At 35.0% G+C, this 17174-nt stretch overlaps 1 long non-coding RNA gene across 2 annotated transcripts; it reads right to left on the bottom strand.

Moving 5' to 3' along the window:
• Positions 1 to 808: 808 nt before the first annotated feature.
• Positions 809 to 15916, bottom strand: LOC122180473. Of its 2 annotated transcripts, XR_006179095.1 has the most exons (6): positions 15880 to 15916; positions 6802 to 6907; positions 4633 to 4721; positions 3243 to 3298; positions 2760 to 2836; positions 809 to 1189 (listed from the first exon to the last, which is right to left on the bottom strand). It is a non-coding gene; the product is annotated as an uncharacterized LOC122180473 (long non-coding RNA). The 2 variants fall into 2 exon arrangements; XR_006179094.1 differs by lacking the exon at positions 2760 to 2836.
• Positions 15917 to 17174: the final 1258 nt, after the last annotated feature.

Genomic DNA, 17174 nt, shown 5'->3' with positions numbered 1-17174 from the left:
AAAAAAAAAAAAAAAAAAAAAAAAAAAAAAGAAAGTGAGAATCTTGCTTGAACTACCTGAATGGGATTATAAGCAAAAAAAAGAAAGGGCTATTCATAGTTTCTTAGACTGTGACTGATACAGTCAGCTGACTTCACAGTTTCGTCCCAGTTGTGCTTTACAATTACTCTTGCTTCACATTCTGCATATAGAGGTACACTAGTGCTCCATTGACAACCCTATTTGAAACTGTAGCGAAATTCCGTATGCCATAGGAGATAACATGTTAGCCTCACTGAATACATCGAGCAGATCACACAGGCTGAAGACAAAGATGGTGCTTAATTACTTATCACCTTTTATTTTTTGAGTTCACCCGGGCCCTGTTATAGTTCCCCATTGCTAAAGAAACGCATAGGGACAGACTGCACTAAATGAATGAATAAATAAACAAATAAATTATCCTGTCTTAGGTTCATACTGCAGTTTTGCCTTTCCTTCCTCCCTCCCTCCCTCCCAAAAAAAAAAAAAAACCACCTCAACTTTCTCACCTAATGCTATGAGAAATAACCGTCTTCATTACTGGAAGCACTCTGTTCTTTATTTTCATTTTGCTTTCTGCATCTCGATTTTTTAATTTTAAAAGCTATTTTAAAAAAAGAGACTTCACTGCTAAAAGGTGTTATTAAAGATCTGCACAAAATTCTATAATTTGCTCAATGGTGCAGCTTGGTTGTGGGTATAATTTTTTATTCATTTTTTATTCGTATGATCTTGGCAATAGAAGAAACTCTAACGCACAAGAAGTTGCTGAAGTTCATGACACAAGTTCATGAAGAGCGTGAATAGTTCTAGTTTTGTGAATAAGACATAAGAGGAAGCTGTTCTAGTTTTTGAGGAGTTAGTTACAACTAAGGATGAGGTCAGCAGTTAAGATGTAAAGGACTGTGGAACACTATATTCAAAGAAAAAAAATTGAAAAATGTAGAATTTGGCAGTTAAAATAAAAAGGAAATATACAGATCTGTGAAGATACAAAGTTGGCACAAGAATTTAATGAGGAAACTATCCTGTTGAGAATACAGGAAAGCAGGTTTGCCGGATGGCAATTTTGGAACGGGAACATACTGAAGGTACGATAATGGCCTGTTCTGATGTTGAGAAGGAGATCACAACACTAATCATGTATTTACCAGGGCCTTTCGTTGACCTGAAAATTGAAATATAATTAGAGAGGGATATGAAAAGAGATATTTTTAGGAATAGATGTAAAGCAATGACATAAGCACATGAGAGCAAGTTAAGGAATGATGAGGACTCCAGAAATAATCTGAAATTGCATTTGAAAATAGGGGAAGACAATAGAAAGTATGTGTCTATTGCCTAACCAGTTGAATAAAGAAGTACTGGGTGAAATAAGTGAGCCTGAAATGTTTAACGCCTTTGCATTCACATTTAAGTTACCGGTAAATGTGCACTCAAAGCAATTACTATTAACTATTAAGACAACTAAAATAAGACTAAGGAACAAGTAGGTCTGGAGTAAAACAAGTTTCTTAGAGTAAATAAACTGCACATCTAAATCAGGATGAAATGATGAATTGTACCAGCTAGACTCCTTGAGAATTTCTTAATACTTCAAAATGATCACTGCATCAATAGGGCTCTAGATGAATGAGGGTAGTGTAACACATCTACACAAGCAGAGAAAGGAAGATTAAAATTTTGAATAAGTCAAACTAATGTTGATAACAAGGGAAGTTTTTACTTGACAGTTTAAAAGCTTCCGAAAGTGAGAAGAAACAACCCAAACACTAATGCCAAAAACATTACGTTAGAGAACTCTAATTTATTTCTAGACATAACACTGGCTTTAATGGGCCTATTAAAGAAAAAAAAGTTATGAGCTATTGTAACTACAGTGTAGCATTCTTATAAGCAAAAAGGGGAAATAGTATCTTTATTGAAGTTATATGCACAGTGATAGAAAATTCTATTCCTACTGCAGTTCCTATCAGATAAATAGCTGAAAATATTAAATCAAACATAACGAGGTGAGATTTTAATGTTATTATTTTTTTTTCCCCTTTAACTTGCACCCTCGGGACCAGATTACAAGAAGAAAGATTGAGAATGAGGTCAGAAAAAAAAAAGTAAACTCTTAATTCATAATTTGAGTAGCTATGTTCTGCTTTTGTTGAAAACCATGGTTGCTGTCTTTTTTCCTCCCTTGGCAGTGGGGGAAAAAAATGAAAGTGAGAATCTTGCTTGAACTACCTGAACGGGATTATAAGTAAAAATAAATAAATAAATAAAAAATCATTCACTACTTCCTGGTTTGCAAATCAGGTATGTGCTTAATCAACCCCCCAGAAATGCTCATCTATACTACTCCTTATACCCTAATATGGTACAAGTATTTTAGAGTTTGATGAGAAGACAATAATAGAATAAAAAGATAAATTAATATTTACAAACTGAAGTATCCCTTGTAAACTAACAAATTGTTTTAATGTCTGCTCATTTTAAGTAGTATTATTAGCAGTTCTCTTGCAGTTTTCTGATCTATGCTCCTGTATAGCTGAACCAAAGAATTCTTTTGAATGGTAAACCTACAGCTATGATCTTCCAGCTTTCAAGCCTGCCTCAATTTTCCACACTCATGTATAGCTATGAAGTGTTTAACTGAAGATGATGACAGTGCCATCTACAGAACAACACACTAGTACAGGTATTCACTGAGATTTACTTGAAAAAACAATACAGGAAATGTGACTTACCCCTTCCAAAGGCCCATGAAGCCTGAAGAAATGTACATCTTCCAAACAAAAATGCTGCTCCCTTGACTGCTAACCAGCTGCGAAGCATTTAATGAGGGTGAGGGGGGCAGTCCCAGGATGCAGCGCTGCACCTGATCTCCATTGGTTAGCCACACTATCTCACTTGGCTCTCATTCACAGCTTCAGGCCATGACCTACCAATTCCTATACAATAGCTTTCTTCTAAATATTTAAGGAGCATGAATAAAATTTAAATCTATTTGCCTGCCCTGATCTTCATGCTAGCCAGAAGCTGGAAGGTGGATCAACTTGACTGTATTCATCGGAAGAAAAAGCACACTTAAAAAGCACAAGGGGCAAAGATAAATTTCATTTATTTCCTTTGATAAAATGACAGCCCCAAATATCTTGCTCTGTCCCTGAGAAGCTTCATGTAAACACTGAACAAGAAAGACAACAGAGTGTAATGGTGGAAAAACTTACTCATGAGAATCCTCTGGGCAGATGAGCAATTGTCCAACATCACCCTCTGAGACCTCCTATAGAGGAGAGAGCAGAGTCACTACACTGATATTTGGCCATCCTTGCCAGCGTCTGCAAACGAGTCAACAAAACTTAATGGTTCGTGTTAACAAAGGTTGCTGACAAATCTAGAATAATCAGTGTGGAAACTTGACCTCTGTATTTTGCCAAGAAGAGATCACAGACCAATTAAGCCAGTTCAGTCTTTGTACCTTACCTAGGCTGAAAGCCAGATTGCAAAGGGTCATGGAAGTCAAAGATGCCAGATGGTGTAACAGCTGTCAAACATAAACTTCTCAGTCACCTTCTTCACTACAGCAGTTTAGACACACGACGGCAATTGATAAAATTACCAATACAAAGCTCTCATCTCAAATGCAGGTGTCTAACCAGTAATTAGAAGAATGCTGGCATTTTGTTATGCTGCTATTTTGTTTTACCGATGGGAAAATAAAATTGATAATGCTTCTATATGATTTTACATAGGAAGAATAATTTTATCCTGCCTCATTTTAGCACACATATCAAAATCAAAATATCCAGAATTATTGGAATTTAGCCATAGATTTCTTAGTACTAAAAATGCCTTTTTTTTTTTTTTCTATTGATACTGCAATCTTGAGTTAGAAATCTGCATTTTTTTTTCAGACTCAAATAATTTTGTCAATTTGGAGAATACCTGCTATGTGCTGCTTTAATTTTAGCAGTTCAGCTAGACCAAACAAAATCACATCTCTAATATTAGAAAACAAATTATGTCCGTAAAATTACATTTGAGAAACAGTTTAAAAATGCTTATTCATCACCAGTTTTCAAAACACTGAAAAGCACACGGTTACTCTAATTTCTTATTCTATGACAGTGAAAAGTGAACTTCTTAAAAATAGGCTCTGATAAAGGTGCATTTCTTCTGTCTGCCACTGCGATAAATAGTGAAGAACTTATGAAATTGGAATGGCTTTATTCCAGGTTGTTTCAGCCCACTGCAGTTTAAAAAGTTATGGTCTGCAAATGTCTATGTATTGTAGGTAAATAAAGCTAGATTGCTGCACATGCTCCAAAAACTTACAGTTCTATCTTATAGATATTTAAGGTCATGTAGGATGTAGACACTTAAGCTGTATTCCTAAAGTTTAAACCTCTTTAAATCTGCTGAGAGAGCTAATAAATTAGGCCTTGAGATCCTCAAGTCAAAGCTAATAACGACCAAAAGCATTGACACCAACCCAAAACAAAGCAAGGGAAAAAATTTCCCCAGCTCTTGTAAAGCAACCTATTTAATAAAAAATCTGCTGAAGAACAAGCAAGCTGGGCTCCAGAATTTCCCTCGTATGAAGGAGAGTATACTGACCTCATCTATCTCCTTATGAAGATGTCCAAATTGCACAGCTTACGAAACTGCAAACTGAATCATCCTCCATTTTCTGTTGATATGAACATCTGAGAAGAAAGAAGTACAAGCTGTGGTTTGAGCAGTAGTATTGAGCCAGGGAAAATCTGGTGCTGTCAGTGTCACCTCATGGAAGACAGTCATCCTGGTGGTCCCACCACAGCTTTGGGAATTATTGTTTTACAGTTAAACAGCTAAAGCACACAAGCAGCATTTATAATGTGGGCCCGAAGGCAGGAGGTGGCTACATTCAAACTTGGTATCAGTCTGATGACCTACTAAGGTGTAAACTTACGTAAAGGCCTTTTCTTACAAAAGCCTCTCAAATTGTTTGAATTCAGGAGTAAGTTCTGTTCCCTTACAGTTACTTCACTGTAGTAGAGGATCTCTTTTGGAAAACGTTACTTGTTCTCACAAATTTTCCAACGAACGGCCGGCACAGAAACGGAGACGCTGTCAGACTACGTTCCACTAGTCATGTTAGACATAGGTGATACATAGATACAGTTTTAAGTTAAACAAACTCTGCTCAGTAAACCATACTTTCAATAGGTATTCTATTTTTGTCTACATGTAGATGTGCAGAAATCATAATCAAAAACCAAAGATTCTCAGACAGGAAAAGGAAGGAGAAAAAGCCTAAAAAACATTTGCTTTACTATTTGGATTGGCAAAGAAATGTGAGGTAACCACCACTTATTGACAAATTGAATTTTATTTAATTTTTTCCTCTAAACTCCCTTCTAGACTTTGCATTATTGCAGTGATTAGGTGAACTGCAGTTACGTTCTTCCTTTTCTCCAGTTATCAATGCTATCCTTACAATAATAAAAAAAGTGATTCACCCCAATAATGTAGAAAGCTTTAATGTGCTTCTTTTCTTTTACTATCCCATGGAGCTAACACATATCAGAGAGGGGCAAGAGATGACAGCTTTTGCACGCATGTTTTCAGCATTGCCTGTGTTCAAAAGAAAAATCACGGTGGGATTCTTTTTTATGTGATAATCTTTTGTTGCATCGATTGAGAAAGGGAGTAATCACTTGGGAATAGCTGTTTTATACAAGTTCAAAAGACTCCCAAAAGAGAAGAAAGTCACACTTCTCTGCATAATACAACAAATGCCAGAAAAGGTGGGTCATTCTCACTGTGAGCCATAGGACACTCAAGGCCAAATTTAACCCTTGCTTAAATCCACTGTAGATATCAGAGGAAGTTAAGTTATCAGAGTAAACTAGACTATCATCAATGAACAATAAATAAAACATTAAGACAGCTCTTTAAAAAGGTGCAGTTTCATGTCATTATTCAAAAAGACTATCAAAAGCTGTTGACTTGCCAAGCATTGCTTACTATCCTTTGTCCTCAACCAAGTGCTAATTAGCTGATCAGGTCTATTTTCTTTCTGCTCCGTAAAAGTAATTGGTTTCTTATAGGCTGGAGAGTATTACCAGTCCTAATTTAGGGAATCCAGCCTGTTGTGGAAAGGCTAAGTGCAGTGCGAAAGACAGACAATACATATGGTCTCTTGGACCTTACTTTTCTGAGAAGAATAGATATTCTTACAAATCTGATTATATTGTTGCTAGCTTCTAAGGGCTACATCAAGGTTGACCTGAAACTGAAAGAATTAAACAAGTAAATGATCAATATGTGTAGATCAGAATGGAAACCCAGAGGCAGCAAAAAGGAGAGCACAGGTAAACTTTCATGGAGATACTGTCCCAAGTCTTCTGTAAAAGCATAGGTGAGGTCTTGCAGATTTTGTTACATTTCCTGTTCTTATTGTAAAATTCTCAGAAAACGTAGTAGTTGCTTAATTAATATTTCAGTTGGAAGCACTCTGGTTTGTATCACTGATTCCAAAGAAAACAGAGGTTGCATAACACCAAGTGTTTTTGAAAACTTAATCATTCTTGTATAAACTTTAGAATCTGATCATACGGTAGAATTCAGCTGTGTAACAAGGTGGCATGCCAAATATACTACTGAAGAAAACATGCTTTTAAACACGATGCATTTAAAACAAAAGAAACCTTTTTGTATTCCCATTTCTGTTTAAGTAGTTCTTCTCCTATCAAGTCTTTAAAAAATTATTCAAACCACAAGTAAAATTCAGTAGTTACTTACAGCATTTTCTCCCTAGACTTGTAAGTGAAGTCTTAAATGTGAAGTGTGAAGATTGTCTGAGATAACAGTCCTTCTCCAGGAGATCCCTCTACAGCCTCTCTTTATGCTAGCAGAAAAGAGATGAGAATGTATTTAGCAGCAAGGCTTGATCATCTGCCATCAGACCTGTCATATATCAGTGCTGTTGCACTACTGTAGTTTCAGATAGCACCTTTCCTCTTTGGCAACATAATGGACTGACGAGTGCTACCAGCCTCACACTGGCCAAAGAATTCTAGTGAAAGATTGTGTTACATTTGTTTCCTACTCTTTCGAGAGGATATATATACTTTTTCTAGTTGTTTTAATGAGTCTTTAAGGAACTTCTGTTTTTTTCCTACAAATAGAGAGCACTCAATCTAGAATGCCTTCCATAAATAGAATAACTATTTTTTTCATAAAACAAGAATATTCAAAAAGATGGAACTTCTTGTTAAGAATATATTACTAGATGATGGTTTCATAGCCTGCAGGTGCACCATTCAAGCTTACGAAGAATGTTACACGTATCCACGCATGCAGTTCTGAATCTTTTCTCAGGTTTTAAGTTACTGTATCGCTTGAAATGTCTCGCTTGTTACGTTCACCTGCCACGTTTGCTTTACTACCTAGGGATAGTAGCTATAAATCTGAAACTGCTGAATAGGCATTGACTGTAGTAAATCAAATTATTTCCAGCTATAATTTTGAGAAGGCTATCCTTATTTATGCTTGATTATTTAAATATATTTAAACTAGTTGCCATTTATTTGTTAATTTTATCCTTTGAAAAAATAAATATGTCCAGGGAAAAACGTTGAAAAAGGAAAGTTGCCTCAAGCAGAAGTACTGTCTTTTTATTTGTTCTGTTGTAACATTCTGTCTGCTGGTTTACTTGATCTCTGAATGTAAAGACATAAATGCATATTGTAACCTCCCCTTATTGTTTACTAATGTATCCTATCAAGGGGCCTTCAACTGTAATTTTGACTGAAATTTTCAACCCAGCTGGTTGTGGAGCATCCACAGGGAGCAGAATGAAGCCACTACAGTAAGACCATTCCAAACTCCCTGTGGATTAAATGCAGTCTCCCTTAATTCATTTGTTAGTACTCTGAGTTGTACAGTACTTTTTTTTAATTATACAAATGCACTATAAATTCATTCCAAAAAAGCAGTGTGGTGAGTGTTGTTTTTATTTGCTTGTTTGGCATCTCAGACTTAAAGAGCTGTCTTCATTCTCCAAAGCAGAGCTTATTATTATTATTATTTTACTTTTGGAAAGTTACATTCTGGTTTTGGACAAACTTACTGTAAATGACAACTGATCATTTATGACACTATGGTTATCCATAATACAGACTGCTGTTCACTGCACTCAGGTGATCAGGTGGTAAAACAGCAGATTGCTAATTCTTTCTTGTTTGTACCATATTTCTTCCTATCTGGTGATAATGAAGTTTATTTCCCTAGCTCAATAACCATCATTTAAAGCAGTAAATTATTTATCAGTATCAGTGTTCTTTTGACTAACTGTATGATGGTTTCTTCCTCTTTTTACATATGGGAAAGAAAATGATAGTTAAACAATCTTCTTTAAGACCATAAACTATGCTGTTGTTTCTTACTGAATACAAAAATGGAAAGTTACTTTTACATTATCAGTATGTGTGAAAATCATTCAGAATAATACTCTGTGCATGCACGTATGAGACAGGCCAGTTACTATATGCTCAGAGACATTACATTCATTTTACAGTATGTTGCTCCTATGACAACAGTTAATCACTAGAGATCGTTCTGTGCCTCTCTGGGGCTGAGGTTGTTTACAATGAGCAACGGGAAAGGTCCAACCCTCCCTCAGCACTGTCCATCTGCAGAAGCAGATGACTGTTCATTTCAGAAATTTGTCCTGATACAGGCCAGAGAGCACATCTGCTTAATCACCCAAATGGCCCATTTTTATAAATGCATACTTTCTTTTATAACTAGCATGTACATATACAACTACAGCCACAAACTCCGCTGCAGTTTCAGTGATTGATTTCATTATTTTAATGGGTAATAATCCACATTATGTAATAACATGGATTTTTTAGGATAAAGCTTTTAAAATACACTTTATTAGAATATACTACTTACATTGGTAAGAGAACAGCAGAATAGTTATTACTTAGTGTGTGTGTGCATACATATTAAAATATTTGAACTGACACACATGTAGCAACAGTTGCTTGTAAAACACACGCAAGGAAAGAATTGTATACAGCATGTGTTCTGACTCAAACAAGAGAACAATATAGGTGGAATTATTTGAAAGATTGCTGCCCGAGGTCCAGTACCCTACATACCTTCCATACTTTCAGTACTACAGTGCTCAAAAATCAACTTTTTTTTCCTTTCTTTCTTTTTCCTTAAGGTAAGAGTAGTATAATTTTATGCGTATTTAATTAAGCTATGCAGTTTTTCAGCAGCCAGTAGAGATTTTTTTTCCCACTGAGCAGATATTGGGAAAACTTACCAAAAAGTATATGTATCTTTAAGAGAATTCTGCAAGAGTTTCCTTGTATTGGACAAACATCCCTATACAGTGTAGTTTACAAATTTTAGGATATTATTTTTAAAAAAGTACATCATAATTCCCCCATTGACAACATAGCCTGTCTCCCTGTTGTAGTTGAAGTGAGTTTCACTTGACTGCCTAAATCTGAGGGTATATGGGAAACAGTTTGTATATTGTGAAAATTTTTATCTTTCCAAGTATGATCCCACTTTTTTTTTTTTTTTTTAAGGAGAGTGTGGGAGCTTACCAAAGAGTTGAATTTCATAGGCAAGGAAGAGAAATGAGGATGAGAAAAAAGATGAAGCGCTAATAAATCTTCAGACATACCAGATGTCTGATAGTCAAGTGCTAGTTCTGACATCCCAAGTGAAGCTCTTAAATGATTAACACAGTTTCCCTTCTTCCCCAGTGGATGTTATGTCAAAACTGACTTATTTTGAATGAAATGTCTCATTTTTTGTAAAGTTGACATTTTTCCAGCAGTCACACTTTCACTAACACTTTTCCATTAGGAAAAATGATTCACTGAAGAGTTTAAGTGTGATCACCATAGTATCTGTCCTGCCACACTCAAAAGGGAGGCATAAAAACTACATGTAAGGTTCCTGGAGTCTAGCATAATTGCCATCACTCTGTGAGTATTTTGTGCGATGTAAAATGATGTAAAAATACAACAACACACTTAATATTTATATCTCTTCTGATATATAATGTTAATTCGATCATTCACTTTTAAAGAGCTAAATTGGAATCAGTGTTGAAACACTGTATCAAACATCCATGTTTATGTGTCCGATAACAAAAGCCCCAGATAAAGATTTCATGTACCAACTTGTAGACCATATTTTTCTTCAGATCCCACTCTTCCCTCTCTGTCTGCCCAGTTATTCATCTTAGTATTGTGCTCTTTTGAATATTTACATGGAAAATCATAAGTACAGGAAAGAGCTTTATACAAGCGCAGCTGAAACTGTGTAAAATGCCCAACAGCAAGCTGCAATACTTATTCATCCCACTTCAATCTGGAGCAGATGCACAAAACTTACTAAGTCAGTGTGAGACCATCTGACACGGCCACTAGAATGGCATAGAAGCTTAACTTCATTCATTAGATGCAAACACAATTTAGACTCAGGTGATATTACCAACTAATAGCACTCATTCTCCTACAGATATACTAAAAGGAACGTAGAAAGCACAAGATGAAATTGTCAGAACAAAATGAAGAAAAGTGAGAGAAAACATAACGGAGAAGAGAACTAATCGAAAAAATAAGAGGATGCCACGTAATTGGCCGGGCAAATGGCATCAGAAAGCAAAAGGGTATGAAAAGGAAACAGAAAAGAGTAATTAAGATGATGAAGAAAGCCTATGTGAAGGCCTAAGACATCAAGTACAAATGTTTAAACATTACCTATGTGTTCTGTCAGATATATCTAAGGGGGAATGTTTTATGCAGTCGTATTTTCAAGTTTATGGCTTAGCAATTACATAGCCTAACTGCCTCAGAAAAGTGAATTAATATACAGTATTTAAATTATTTTGAGCTGCTATCTCATCTGCCAGGTGTTAGGCATTTCATAGTAGCTTGAGGACCCTATTTGTATGTATTATAAGGCTTAAGTATTGTACAGATGTGAATACAATCACATCATTTTAAATATGCACATTCAATGACGCATCTGCGTTTTTCACAAACATCATAATTATATAAAAGAGGGAATTGTGAATGAATTCTTGGGTCTATGATTTTAACATAAATATGTCGTAAATATTATTAGCTTTCTATTAAAGGGGACATGAGCTAAATAAAAGGAGCATTGAGAAGAGCTGTAATTTCCAAGTGTTAAGTGTTAAATATCCGATCAACAAGGGAAATTCAATCAAAATCTCAGTACAAAATGAATAGCTTTTTTTTTCCCCCACAAAAAAGCACATTTTATTCTATTAAAAAAAAAAAAAAAAAGAGACCAAACATACCTTAATCCTAATCCTGATTCCTAACAAATGGCTTTCAATGTCAATTCTAACTTAGATAGCTTTAAAGGATATAGTTCTACACTTTCATATTTGCATTTGGTCCCATTTTCACAAACACTGAACAGACACTGCTTGGGTTGAAATCCATGAGAGCTGTGTAAGAATACTTGTGAAATCCAGGTCAGCTATTTGTAGTGCAGTCTTAATAAGCCTAGAAAAAATTATGGTATTTGAAATTTTATCTTAGAAGTCTGTACAATAAACTAGCTCGAGGAAATAAGAATGCTTCAGGATGTTGTGACAAGCTTCTCTAAATAGTTTTTTTATGCATATGCCTCCACACACTCAAGGCATATAGTTTTTGAGAAGAAGCCCATCTGAGCATTCACACTGCAGTATGCTTACTTAAAATGCAATGATAGGACCTCACATATGGTGATCACTTTGTCAGTAAATAAATACTTTTCTACTATTATTTTCATATAGAAAGAGATACCAGCGATGAGGGAAAACATAAAAGTTTCTGTAGTAAAATCTTTGCAACTAGTAATTTCATGCTGGCTACAGATGAGCTGCTGCACAAATTAGAAGTTACCATGGTTGTTTCTACTTAATATTGTCTTGATATGTCTTCAGTAACCATTAGTCTTTTTTCTTTTGATATTATTACTATTTTTCAACATCAGTTTATACCAGATGTTCGCTCTTGTATGTACCTAGATCTACATGATTATAGCCGCGGCTTCCTGGGAAGTGTATGTAACACATTCAGTTAGCACCATTGTAAACAGCCAGAATTACATGCACCCTAGCTCCTTCTTCCTTCACATCTTTCACCAGATTCTCAAGACCAGCTGAGGAATAGGGAGTAAAAAAAATTATTGGATACTTGCTAGTTTTGCTCTTGTTTATTTACGATATTTAATGAAGCTGTTTCAATTTTCCCATAAGGTACGACCTGACTTAGGTTGTCTCATGGAATCTCTGTAAATAATGTGACAGCAGCTTACACGGAACTCTGTATGGTTGGAGCTAACGCAGTACATGCAGAAGGAAGAAGCAAGATATCTGAGAAAGATATATGCTGTAATAAGGTATAAAGTTTTTCTGAGAAATAGACTCCTCTTGTAGTTAAAAGATGGAAAGCATTATTTTGGTTTTGTGTGATCTATTCATCTTATTTACTCAATTTAGTCTGTCAAAATCTTTTAGAGACATCTCCATGACCAGTGAAACGTGTCTATGAACCATAACAGTGAGATTCACGTGCTGAGTTATTTTGTGGTAATGTTGATTCCTTTGTAAGAAAGCAAATACAGCTTCACAGGTCACCTGTGGGTTGTAATTGTAAAACAGAAAGCAACAAGGAAAATGCTAACAGCTGTGAAACATACAACACAGTAAGATCTTACACATCAGTAGTTCTTACAGATTTGTTTTACTAGCTGTCTGTAGAGAAGCATTGCAACAGTGTCTCCAGACTTTTGTCACCATGGTGTAGTGAACCTATCATGTGGGTTGCTTAACAGATTTAAGTGAAAAGGTTTTTGCCCAAGCCATTATTTAAATTTACTTTATCAAAAGACTAAATAGTAGATGAAACTTTTTTGGTCTCCTGCATATTTACGTAGGCTGCACTAAATCACAGAATGTTATCAGGTAGCTTTCAGCATACACATCCAAAGCAGAGTGTCAGATACGAACGTGAATTTACAATTTGATTTATCTCTTAGAAAATGCTTTTTTTCATTAGGCTTAGCTAGTAAAGGATTGATCCATTGTTAGATATGAGGTATCACCTTAGCATTACAAGTTGTCAAGACATCCTTTTGCTGCTATATTATTCTGTAGTACTGCCTATCCAATGGGCTTCTGCTTAGGCTTTTTGGCAGAGAGTACGTTATGAATTATATGAGAAAATGCATTAGAATTCAACGAAAGTGTTCTGAACTAGTGTTTCATGTATTTCTAAAACTCCTTAAAAAATTTGTAGAAATGATGCAATAGAGTTACATAAATTTATGACCAATATTTAAACAGGAACCAAATAACCTAGCCTATAGTGATATTTGCATATCCAAATGACTAGTTCAAAACCAGTGAGTGGTCTAAAGTAGCATAGCCTTTGTAATCTGCTCAAGGTAACAACAACTGTGTTTCCTAATGATACTTTAGGAAGCCAAGAACCATGCTACTGCAGTGTTTTCCTGGCTTCATTGTTTGTGGTAATATGATTAGCATAATAAGGGAGAAGCAAATGGCTGCTGCGCTCCCTTAGTTTGCTGCGAATTCCTGTGCTGATTCCTTTGGTGCTCGGCACTGCTGGAGTTCAAGATGATTTTTAGGACTGAAGCTGCTCTTTTTATCTGTAGATGCAAAGAACACTGTTCCCCGGCATAGGAGCCCTTTTCCTCTGAGATGCATCCAGTATGTTTTTAAATCAAGGAGTCCTTATGTGTTCAGAATACGGATAAGTCAAGTGAGATTTGAAGCTAGATGGCTCTGATGCCTTCAAAATAATCACGAATCTTTAGTCATTTCTGTATATTGTAACACAGAAGACATCATCTCCAGCAGTATGGGTTAAATATTTATGGCTAACAGCAACAATAATAAAGATCAGGGCTTCTGGATTTTTGGTTTGTTTTGGTTGGTTGTATTGTCATTTGTTGTTTTCTTTTTCCCTTAACCTTTGTGGCATCTTGTCTTGACACCCCAAAAAAGTAAGACATTAGAAATTTGTTCATTAAGCAAACTGACATTGCATGTACATACTCTTGGCTTGTTTTAAAAAGCTACAATACTCATAAGAATATATATCTATTGATTTGAGAAAGGCAATCATAAAGCTTCTAATACAGATATTGGTGAAATCCATTCAAGCCCTGACAAACTGTGAAGGTAAAGTTGAAGTTCAGCCTTAGGAATTGACTGCAGAATTTATCTGCTATTCATCATGTTCAGCTAACCCTGAAGAAAAGAAAGGTAAATGTAATATGACGTGTATGTATGTAAATGTAAAAATTCCTAACACTCAAAAATTTTACAAAGCATTAATGACATTCTTCCATAATCTTTACAGTGATTTAAACATCATGGATGTTACAAATAAACTGATTTGAAGTCTTGTCAATGTGTCCTTCCACAGTTATCACTCAGAACAGAAATTTTCTTTTAACAAATTCGACATGTCATTAACAATTTTAACTGGCTCCAAAAAGGAATTTTTATCTTTTTTCTTTTTCAGGTAATATTTCTGATTGAATATCACTGTATGATTACTTGAATTTACATTCTCCTAAATTCATCTGACATTGCAGAATTTTTAACAACTTGCACCATCCCTTAACTTACAATCAGTCAATGTCTTACATGTGTTTGAGTAAATCCAAAACTTTATCTAATTTCTGTAGTTCTTTGCATCATATGCTAGCATTAAAGAATTGTGAAGATTTATTTTCCAGTTTTAAAATTCTGAGTAGAACTAAGTAATGATTCCATCAGCCACCATTATTCATTGCCTGCTATTGTTTCGTACTACGTTCCTAAAAAAAAATAAAAGGACAAATAAAGAAAAAAGTGAAACAAATAATTTAAACCAAGAGAAATAAATCCCTTTATATACAAGTTTGATTACCAAAGCTGTTTTCCACGCATGTGTAACTAATTAGAAAAATTTTAGCAGAAATACTTAATAACCAGGTCTACTTTCCACAGTGAAGTTTTACTTAATTTTGCATTTGGATCAAGTGACATAAAGATGTGATGCTACAGTACTTCTTTGTAACTAAGGTACAAGAAATGAGGAGCTGAAACTAACACGAACTACTGCTTGAATTAGCCCTTTTAAGTATTAATGCTGAGAAAAAAAGTCTTACTGTTTTTCTTTCAATGCTTAGCTATGTTCTATTGGCCTATGCTACTTATTTATAAATTTCAGTCACATACTGGGAACACGTTGCTTTTCAGGCAAAATACTTAAGAGCAAGTTTTGAGCAATATGCTTTTTATTTTAATTAAAAATGAAAAGCCACATATCTGCATTTTTATCTACTAAGAATAAAAATGAAGAATAGTATTAAGGTGTTCTGTGTGATGGAGCTAAATATATATATAAAAAGAGAGAGAGAGAGAGAGAGAAAATCCTGCATATATTATTTCAAATCTGATTTATAGCTTGAAGGGGGTATTATTGTTATTATTACTTCTGTGAGGGGAAGAAAAGAGATTTATTTTCCATGCCCTAAATCTTCCCTCTTCATCCTCTTAACATCAGTATTGGCAACCAAAAAGAAGAACCTTTTCATTATTTGGTGATCAGATTGTACTGCTTTTAAACAAATTGACCAAACTGGGTTCACAAGAATTTTGGCACTTGGTACACTGAGCTAACACAAATTTGTCATTGTTAGCTGTATGATCAGTGAGTATACAGATGCTGCATAGAACACAGAGAAGCTAGGCTAGTAAGATTATCATATTGAAAAATAAAACCAGAGAAAATGGAAAGTACTCACCAGTGTAGCAGGCTCACAGGAAACTCCACAAGGAGCAATATCCAGAGAAAAAGAACCTTCTTCACTGCTAGCCAGCCCTTAAATGGTGTCTAGGACAGGTGGAGCCAGGCTCCACTCCTTCTGGTCACACAGCTGAATTACCCTCACCTGTGCTCCCACAGCTGACTCAGTGCTCACCTAAGGTGATCAATCAGAGGCTCAGCAGTTCCTATACATTAGCCTAACCTGCACATAGGAGACAACAAAGATATTAGTTTGACTTAATTGTCTTTTTAATGCCATCTCATGTAAATACTGTAGGAATAGTTAAAACAGTTACTAACACCTGTGAAAAATTAGGAAAAGTGGTCTTTGAAAATATATTTGTTATTGCTTTCCATGTGTGTTTTGTACTATCATAATCTGAGAAAAAATCTAAGAAAATATATAAGCCATTTGCTTATTTATTTGCATATTTTAATTGAAAAAAATTAATTGCTTATTGCAACATCCTCCTATTGCAATTAACTCTGGTAAAGTTTTGCCTCCTTATCTAAGATCTGAACTGTCATTTTAAATGAAGAAAGATGACAGGAACCAATACACTTGAAAGAAACTAAAGATCTTTCTGTGGGTGTATGTAGCACAATAAATAAAGTCCATTCACCAAAATGATCTGTTTCTTACCAAAAAGTTTTTTCTGTGCTTTAATGTTAAAGGTTAAATCTTAAGTACAGCATCCCATTTGGTTTGGAATAATAATTCCATATGCCCGGTTCCTCTAGCAAGTAAGCTATCCTGGAGAATCTATAGAATGTAATAACTGCTTATACTAATGAAGTATAGAAAATAGTTTCTATCACTCTGAAAGGGAAAAAATGTACTGTGCCTTCCAGCTTTTTGGTAGCCTGACTTTATTTTTTCTGATACTGTCATACTTCTGCCTTTCTTCCATTCATCTGTGTAATCTTCTTGCTTGCCTACTGCGACTACCAATATTTTCTACATGCCATTGCACTTTTTACACATCATAATTTAGAATCTGATCAGAAAATACGAGAGATACAATGGGATCATTTAATGAAATAGTTGAGATGATAGCCATTATTATACCGCTTATGAACCTGTATTATCTGAGTTTATCCTCCAGCCTTAAAATCTGTGTATAAGAAATGATAATATCCACTAGCATGCAAATAAAAATTCATCGATATCTGAATTTTTTTTAAGCTTAATTTGGAATTTCAGTGGATAGCTACATAAATGAGAGATTTGTCTCTCTGAAATGACCAGATGACAAGATTAAATTCTCTTTT

Source organism: Lagopus leucura, unplaced genomic scaffold, assembly GCF_019238085.1.
Source record: "Lagopus leucura isolate 7727_CA_CO unplaced genomic scaffold, USGS_WTPT01 Super-Scaffold_100004, whole genome shotgun sequence".
NCBI classification, from domain to species: Eukaryota; Metazoa; Chordata; class Aves; order Galliformes; family Phasianidae; genus Lagopus; species Lagopus leucura.
This window is presented reverse-complemented; position numbering and strand designations above follow the sequence as displayed.